Source organism: Carcharodon carcharias, assembly GCF_017639515.1.
Source record: "Carcharodon carcharias isolate sCarCar2 chromosome 39 unlocalized genomic scaffold, sCarCar2.pri SUPER_39_unloc_7, whole genome shotgun sequence".
NCBI classification, from domain to species: Eukaryota; Metazoa; Chordata; class Chondrichthyes; order Lamniformes; family Lamnidae; genus Carcharodon; species Carcharodon carcharias.
The window spans coordinates 290,001-299,068 of NW_024470846.1; positions in this window are offsets into that span (position 1 = coordinate 290,001).

The following is a 9,068-nucleotide window of genomic DNA, read 5'->3' on the forward strand; positions in this document are numbered from 1 at the left end:
TAGAGGCCCTGATGGAAAAGGAGATGGTGGATCCTGTGGGATGGTTCCCGAGCAGACTGTCAAAGTCATTTGGCAGAATGCCTCATTACCAGAACTTTCCAACAAGCACCAAGATGTAGCTTGGCTGGTGGTGAGAAAGGCCCTCTCCATCAGATCCTTCCAACACGCCAGGAGTCTCACCCCCTCTGCACGCTGCCCTCGAGGTGGCTGTGGTGGGGACGAGACCATGGTTCACCTCCTTGTGGATTGTGCCTTTGCAAAGAAGGTCTGGAGAGAGATGCAGTGGTTTCTGTCGAGGTTCATCCCGAGTAATTCTGTGAAACAGGACTCTGTGCTCTACGGGCTGTTCCCAGGGACACACACTGAGACAAACATCAACTGCAGCTGGAGGATCATCAACTCGGTGAAAGATGCTCTTTGGTCTGCCCGAAACTTGTTGGTCGTCCAGCGCAAAGAGTTGTCCCCGACCGAGTGTTGCAGACTGGCACATTCCAAGGTCCAGGACTACATACTGAGGGATGCACTAAAGCTTAGTGCAGCTGCTGCAACGGCACAATTGGGAAAGGTCACTGTCTAAGACCTTTCTGTCACAGTGCACCGAGGGACTGGGAACTGTATAGACCCCTCGGGCTGTACGGCTCACAATGAATGTATGCAGTGAATAGGACATGTATCACAATTGTATTGAAGCACCTCAGGGTGCAATATGATTTATGTCGATAACTCCAACACCATTGCACTGTCTGACTATCTGTAATGACCATATTGAAATGACTGTAATATTCATTGATTGTATTGAAGCATTTCGTGATCCATGTGTAACAGTTGAAATTAATTGTACTTTTCGTGATGGCCATTGGTAATGTTCTTTCAGATATTTTGCGAATAAACCACATTCTTTGATAAACAATTAGTAACAATTGTACAAAGTAAACATTTAGATAAACAATTGAGTAACAATCAGCTTGGATAATGCAGCAACAATCAACCAAAAGATAAACTGAAAATGCTGGAAAAACTCCACGGGTCTAATAGCATCTGTGGAGAGAAGAAAAGAGTTAACATTTCGAATCTGTATGACTCTTCTTCAGAGCTAAAGAGAAGTAAAACTGTAATTGATTTTGCACTGTTTAAGGGAGGGGGAATGAAATTGATTCTGTTAGAGTGGGGTGGAGCAGGTGAAGCTGGATAGGAGGCCAGTGATAGGTGGAGGCAAGAGAGAGAGTGCCAGAGATGTCACAGGCAAAAGGACAAAGGGCATTAATGTTAGTGATACTGGGTAAAGGTGGTGCTGATGGTAGCCTTCAGGTTAGAAAGCAGAATGTGATAAATGCAGGTCAGATTTTTTTGCTTCAGATTTCCAGCACCTGCAGTATTTTGCTTTTACAAGGAACCCAATCGTAGGTGCTGTCAGGGGCCAGAATGTCCCATGACTCTAAGTTTGGTGGTGGCAGTGGGTGGGAGAATTTTCCACTGGAAAGGGTGGGGATTGTTAACCACACACAATCTTGCACTGCTCAGTTATTTATATATGGAGATCTCCCTTAATACACGTGTTCGAAGGCCTGAGTGCCATGTTGAAATGCAAGCCCTGCAGCTGGCTGGTTCAATCTTTCCCCAGAAACTTGGTCTGTAATCCAGCCGAATAGTTTTTGAGTCTTGACCCACCAGTTTCTCATGAATCAATTTCAATGGTCCCCTTATCTCATGGCCATAAACTAGCTCAAAAGAGCTAAAATGAGTAGATGCATTAGGAGTGTTCCTAATAACAATTAACAGGAATGGAATTCCCCTACCTCAACCCTGTGGATAATCCTGACAGTACGCTCTCATCATAGTTTGATGCTCTCTTTCCAAAGCTACTTGTGACTCTGGATGATAAACTGTTGTCTTAAACTGTTTTATCCCCAAACTGTTCATTACTTCCTTAAACAGCTGTGACATGAAATTTGAACCCTGATCTGGTTATATTTCTTTAGGTAAATCATACCTTTAACAAAAAAAGTTAACTCCTTCACAATCCTCTTTGTTGTAATATACCTTAAAGGTATCACTTCAAGAAACCTGGTAGACACATCCATTGTTGTCAGTAAGTACTGATTTCCACTTTTAACCTTAGGGAGGTGTCCTACACAATCAATGATGACCCTAATAAAAGGTTCTTCAAATGCTGATATTGGAATTAAAGGAGACAGCTTAATCACTGCTCGTGGTTTCCCTGTTACTTGACATGTGTGACATGTTTGACAGAATTTGACTACATCCCTATGTAATCCTGGCCAAAAAAAAACTCTAACTTTTCCTGTATTTCCCCAATTACTAATGGTCCACCTATTGGAATTTCATGAGCAATTCTCAAAATCTGTTTATATACCCTAATGGGATAAAACTCTGCTGCGCCTCCCTGCAGCTTTCAATTGCTGAGACATGACCTGGCCTCCATTTTCTCATTAAAATATCTCCCTTAAGGTAATACGATACCGGAATATATTTTGCTTCTGTTTCTGAATAAGCTTTCTGATATAACTGTTTTAAATGCAAACTTTTTTCTGTAACTGCACTAACCTCCTTTTAGTTAAACTCTTCAGCTGAATTGTCCTGTAGTCTTTCTTTCTGAAGAATGTTATCAAACACACTTCCAGATAATTTGATTTCGACACCTTCTTCTTGCCTTTGAACTGCCTGTCCGTCTTGTTTTTTCTTGTTTCAACCTGTGTGCCTGTGACCTCATTATCTCACTATCTGGAAGCAACCCAGGATGCCCTCTGTATAACGCCTCTGTTGAAAATACTTCTACAAGCTGCTCAACTACTATAGGCAACACCCACATTTGTATTGAGCTATATCATTACCCAGAATAAATTGAACCCCTGCAATGGGCAATTTTTCCACCACCCCAGCAATAACTTCACCAGCTTCCATATGCTTTTTATTTTTTTCTTCCACAACGCAATAGATTTAGCATCTCCATGAACCCCAGTTATTATCACCTCCTGAAACACTCCCTCTGAGCAACGAATATCCCACAACATTAAGGATTGACTAGCCCCAGTGTCTCTTAAAATTTTAACATATTTACCTACTCTACCCTGTACACATGAAAAGGCTTTTCCTTCACGCAAAAAAATCCTTAAACATGTCTGCAACCTGCTCCTCATGATTCTCTTTGGAAAATTGTGAACAAATTCCCACTTCTTTACCTTTCATTGATCCTCCATGTTTCACCTGAACACAAACCATTGCTTTCCCCTGTGCCTGAACCTCAGAATCCACAGTACTTTTACTTCCAGAGCTTTTCTGCACCACAATAATTCCAATTCCTGATTTTCCCCGCAATTTCCAACACACTGACTTCACCTGCACCACTTTATTACAGTGAAAACACCTCAATTTTCAAAAGTCACTTCTACGCTCAGCACCTTCCTTTTCATTCTGATTTTAAAAAAATACTGATTGGGAATTTGCAGCTACTCGTCTTCCCTCACTTTTTACTTTCCTTTCACCTCCCCACTTTCTATTATTTTCCAATATGAGAAAGGTCACAAAAAAAAAGGTTTAGAACTATGAAATAACTCATAATCATCAGCTATCTCTGCTGCTTGCCTTACAGGTTGAACGCTTTGTTTCTCCACATGAATTCTCACTACCGAAGGGATTTAGTCTTTAAGTTCTTTCAAAACAATTATTCCCTATCAGCTGCATTTGTTGTCTTATTTTTAATGCCCCGCATCCACCAGTCAAAATTCCTTTGTTTCACTCTCTCAGACTTGCCCTAGCTGTTTTCTCATAATCCTAAATTTCTGCCTGTCTACCTCAGGAACCAACTCATATGCACTCAAAGCAGCCTTTTTCATAACATCATAATTCGCCTAAACTTATTTAGACAGCGAAGCATATACCTCATGCACTCTACCCAGCAACTTACACTGTAACAATAACGTCCAGTACTCCTTCGGCCATTTCATCTGTTTAGCTATCTTCTCAAATGAAATAAATAATGCTTCAGCATCTTTTTCCTGAAACTTTGCAAGGGCTTGTACAAATCTAAACATCACCCCACTGGGTTTTAGATATGCTTTATCATCATCAGAACTCTCTTCAGAATCCGAGATCTCTTGTTTTAACTTCCAGTATTTTAAGCAGGTATTCTCTTTCTCTCTCTCTCTCCCTCTTGCCTGAAATTCCAGTTCCAGCTTCCTTTCTTTCTCCTGCCTTCCTGCTTGCTTCCTTTTAAATGCCAGTCCTCTTTCCTTTGCTTCTAATTCAATTTTGTTGTGGTTCCTTTGCTTGTTCAAATTCAAACTTTTTCATTTGTAACTGAAGTCTCACTACCTCCAGCTGTGGCACTAATGTCAGATATCATTTCCAACTCTAAATGCTGTGCTATACTTTTAATTATATCTGATTTCTTAGCCCCCACAGGTAACCCCAGATGTGACTTATCCAACAACTCTGTTGACTTATTCTTGGACATGTATTGTAAGCCGATCAGAGTGATACCTTCTACTCCAAGACACATCTTAGCGATTGCCAAAGCCATCTTGTAGTCTCACCACTTGTGAAAAACCTCACCAACTCCCGAAATCAAAGTGCTTCTTGTAATCATATCCTTAAGATTCACCAATTCCAAACCAATCAAGGAATTACAAATATTATCCTGGACAAGCCCCCAATTCTTAGGAAGCATCAGTTGGTAAAGGCTGAGTTGTTTAAATCCCAGAGGGAAATTTGATCAACTGTCATAACCTACAATTTCAAATTGTATGTTTGATGTGCAGCTCTGAATTCAGAAATGAAACCATCAAGCCTCAAGAGGTTTTTTTTTAATATAAACTAACTTAAACATTTATTGATTTAACAAGAAATCAAACACATACACAAGTCTACAAATTACTACCATAATAACTTTTAAGCAAATCCCCAAATTAATCACTCCCAGGTAAATCTTCACCAAGGCGACAATAACCCATAGACTTTAAACAGACACCAGGCAAAGCACATTTGTCCTTATGAATTCAAAATGAGGTCTTTTTCAATTGGTTCCTTTGTAGACACAGTTGTAGGGCTTACAGACTGGTTAGATCTTATGTGCCCCCCCGATCTGCCCATACAAAACTCCTTTCTGTTAATACTTAGCCTTCCCATTTGAACGTGAATTCTCATTGTACCACTAGGTCTTTGAACCACACTTCATCAAACATTAAAACCCCTTCCATAGCACCAATTTTATTAGTTGGTGGGGTCTCCTAGCTAGCTGCAAGATTGTACTCCATTCTTTTGAATGGTTTATTCAACAAATGCCAATGTACTCTTTAACTTCTAGCCTTACATTTACCTAATTAACACATCAACCTACTATACATCGAAGTGGCCATACTAACTGGCTTTAATCCAATTAAGACGCACACACACACAGGCACAGACCCTAATACAAGTCAAATTTACAGCTAATGTCCAAGAACATTACAAACATTAATATACCTTCATGACCAAAGCCATTCAAGTGGGGGGTAGTTACAAGGGATATAGGGGCAGTAGAGAACAGTATAGCCAGAGGGATTGACACTGTTCTCAAGTGCTGTCTTGCCTGTCCGGTGCCAGAGTTGGGGACATCTGCTAAGGGCTGGAGAGGAGCTTGCAGTGGGAGGGGGAGGACCCAGTCATTGTGGGTAGTCCATGTTCATATTCCAACGACATAGGCAGGACACAATCGGGGGTTATGCAAGGTCAGTATGAGGGCCTAGGCACCAGACTAAGAAGGAGAACCTCAAAGGACATGATTCCTGGATTATTACCTGAGCCCAGTGTAAATTGTCATCGGACAAATCAGATTAGGGATAGGAAAGTGTGGCTGAAAGCCTGCTGTGGGAGAAGTGGGTTCCGGTTCATGGGACACTGACACCAGTACTGTGGATAATGGGATCTGCACCATTGTGACAGTCTGCACCTGAACAGTGCTGGGACCGGTGCTTTGAGAGCATAACTAGGTGAGCAGGGAGGGGTTTATACTAAGTAGTGAGGGCAAGGGTACAAACGTGGGAAGAAGTGGTAAATCAATGAGTAGAGACAAGGCAAAAGAGAGAGGTCTTAATATGGAAAATGAGAAACAGACCGTGACAGGAGGTGATAGACAATATAAATCTAACAGTAAAATCAACAGCTGAGACTAGATGTTATAAAAAGAATAAAAGGGTAACACCAAAGGCTCTGTATCTGAACGCACAACACATTTAAAACAAAACAGCTAAGCTGAGAGTGCGATATTAAAGGTTATAGGACGTTGAATATTAAAGATTACAGGAAGGACAGGAAGTGAAGCAAAGCTAGCTCTGGGGTTTTGCGAGCAAAACCAGGGAAGTGGAGTGGGTTTAAAAAAAATTGTAGGGCAAGGGATAGAATTTGGGTTAGGGTTAGGGTTAAGGTTAGGGTTAGGGTTAGGGTTAGGGTTAGATCACAGAAAAGAGACAAAACACAAGGAAATGGTATTATTCCAGGAAGTGAGAGGAAGGGACAGAGGGTGCACATCTAACAGTAAATCAAAAGCTGAGACAGGAGGTTATAAAAAGAATAAAAGGCTTAAACTAAAAGCTCTTTATCTGAATGCATGTAGCAATCAAAGCCAAAGAGATGAGCTGAGAGCGGACTTCAAAACAAGTAAGTACGCTTTGGTAGACGTTATGGAGACATGGCTGCACAAGGATATGGATTGGGACCCGAATATCAAAGAGTATAGGACGTTTAGGAAGGACAGGAAATGAGGGAAAGGCAGATGGGAGGCTCTGTTAGTTAATGACGACGTTAGCACAATAGGGAGGGATGACCTATGTTCAGGTAACGAGGAAGTGGAAATGGTTTTGATAGAGACTAGAAATTGGCAGAGGCAAGAATTCGCTTGTGGGCGTCGTGCACAGGACCCCGAATAGTAACCAGATGCTAGAATGGAGCATAAAGGAAGAAATGAAGGGAGATTGCCAGAAAGGCACAGCAATAATTATGGCAGATTTTAATCTACATATAGACTGGAAAAGTCAGAAGGGCAAAGATATCCAAGCTGAGGAGTTCATCGAATGTTTACTGGATAGTTTCCTAGAACAGCATGTTCTGGATCCAACTAGAGGGCAGGCTATACTTGACCTGGTATTGTGCAATGAGGTGTGAGTAATTAACGATCTCATTGTGAAAGTGCCCCGAGGGAGCAGTGATCATAATATGATTGAATTTCACATTTCATTTGAGGGAGAGAGGAGTTGGTCCGAGACTATGTTCTTAAACATAAAAAGGGTAATTATAAGGGCATGAAAGCAGAGCTGGTTAAACTGAGTTGGCAAATTAGGTTAATGGATAGGTCAACAGAGATTCAGGGCAGTCATTTAAGGGGATATTTCAGAATACACAGAATCGATACATTCCAACGAGTAAGAAAAAGTCCAAGGGATTGAGACACCATTCATGGTTAACTAGAAAGGTCATATATAATATTACACTGAAAGAAAAAGCATATAATTATGCAAATACAGGTGGAAGGCCAGAAGAGTAGACAGAATATAAGGAACAGCAAATGATAACTAAAAGATTAATAACGAGGGAAAAATTCGAGTACGAGAGACAGCTAACCAGAAATATAAAAACAGATGGTTTTTATCAATATTTTTTATAAAAAAATGAGTTCACAAAGTGAGCCTTGGTCCTATAGAAAGCGAGTCTGGAGGATTGATAATTGGGAAACAAGGAAATGGCAGATGTATTAGACAGTTAGTTCGCATCTGTCTTCACCATAAAGGATGCAAGTAACATTCCAAAAGCAGCTATAAACCAGGAAATGATAGGGGGAAGGAACTCAGGAAAATTACAGTCATGAGAGAAGTGGTAATGAGTACATTGTTGGAGCTGTGGGCTGACAAGTGTGTGCATTCTGATTGGCTTTATCCTAGGGGTCTTAAAAGAATTGGATTGTGAGATAGTTGGTGCATTGGTTTTAATTATCCCAAACTCCCTAGATTCAGGGAAGGTTCTATTAGATTGGAAGATTGGAAACATAATTCCATTTTCCAAAAAAAGGGAGGGAGACAGAAAATGGGAATCTACAGGACAGTTAACTTGGCATCTGTGATAGGGAAAATGTTAGTAGCTATTATTAAAGAAGATATAGCAGGACACTTGGATAAGTTCAAGGGTATCAGGCAGAGTCAACCTGGTTTTGTGAAAGGGAAACCGTGTTTCGCCAACCTATTGGACTTCTTTGAGGAAGTAACATGTGCTGTGGATAAGGGGGAACTAGTGGATGCACTATACTTAGTTTTGTAAAGGGCATTTGACAAAGTGCCACATCAAAAGCTATAGTGGAAAATAAAAGCTCATGGTATATGGGGTAACAGATTAGCATGGAAAGAAGATTGGCTGCCTAACAGGAAGCAGGGAGTAGGCATAAATGGGTCTTTTTCAGCTTGGTAAGATGCAACAAGTGGTGTGTCACAGGGACCAGTGCTGTGACCTCAACTGGTTACAATTTTTATTATTGATTTGGATAAAGGGATGGATGGGATGGTTGCCAAATTTGCTGATGCCACACACATAGGTAGGAAGGTAAGTTGTGAACAGGGCATAAGAGACTTCAAAAGAAAAGGAAAGAGTGGGCAAATATCTGACCAATGGAGTATAATGCAGGGAAATGTGACGTTGTCCATTTTGGCAGTAAGAATAAAAGGGAAGCACATTATCTATATAATCTTTATCCATTAATGGGATGTGGGCATAGCTGGCTGCGCCAACATTTATTGCCCGTACCTAGATGCTCTTGAGAAGGGGGTGGTGAGCTGCCTTCTTGAATTGCTGCAGTCCATGTGGTGTCGGTACACCCACAGTGCTGTTAGGGAGGGAGTTCCAGGATTTTGTCCCTGTGGTGTAGGTACACCCACAGTGCTGTTAGGGAGGGAGTTCCAGGACTTTGTCTCTATGGTGTAGGTACACCCACAGTGCTGTTAGGGAGATATTTCCAGGATTTTGACCCAGCGACAGTGAAGGAACAGCCGATATATTTCTAGGTGAGGATGGTGAGTGACTTGTAGGGG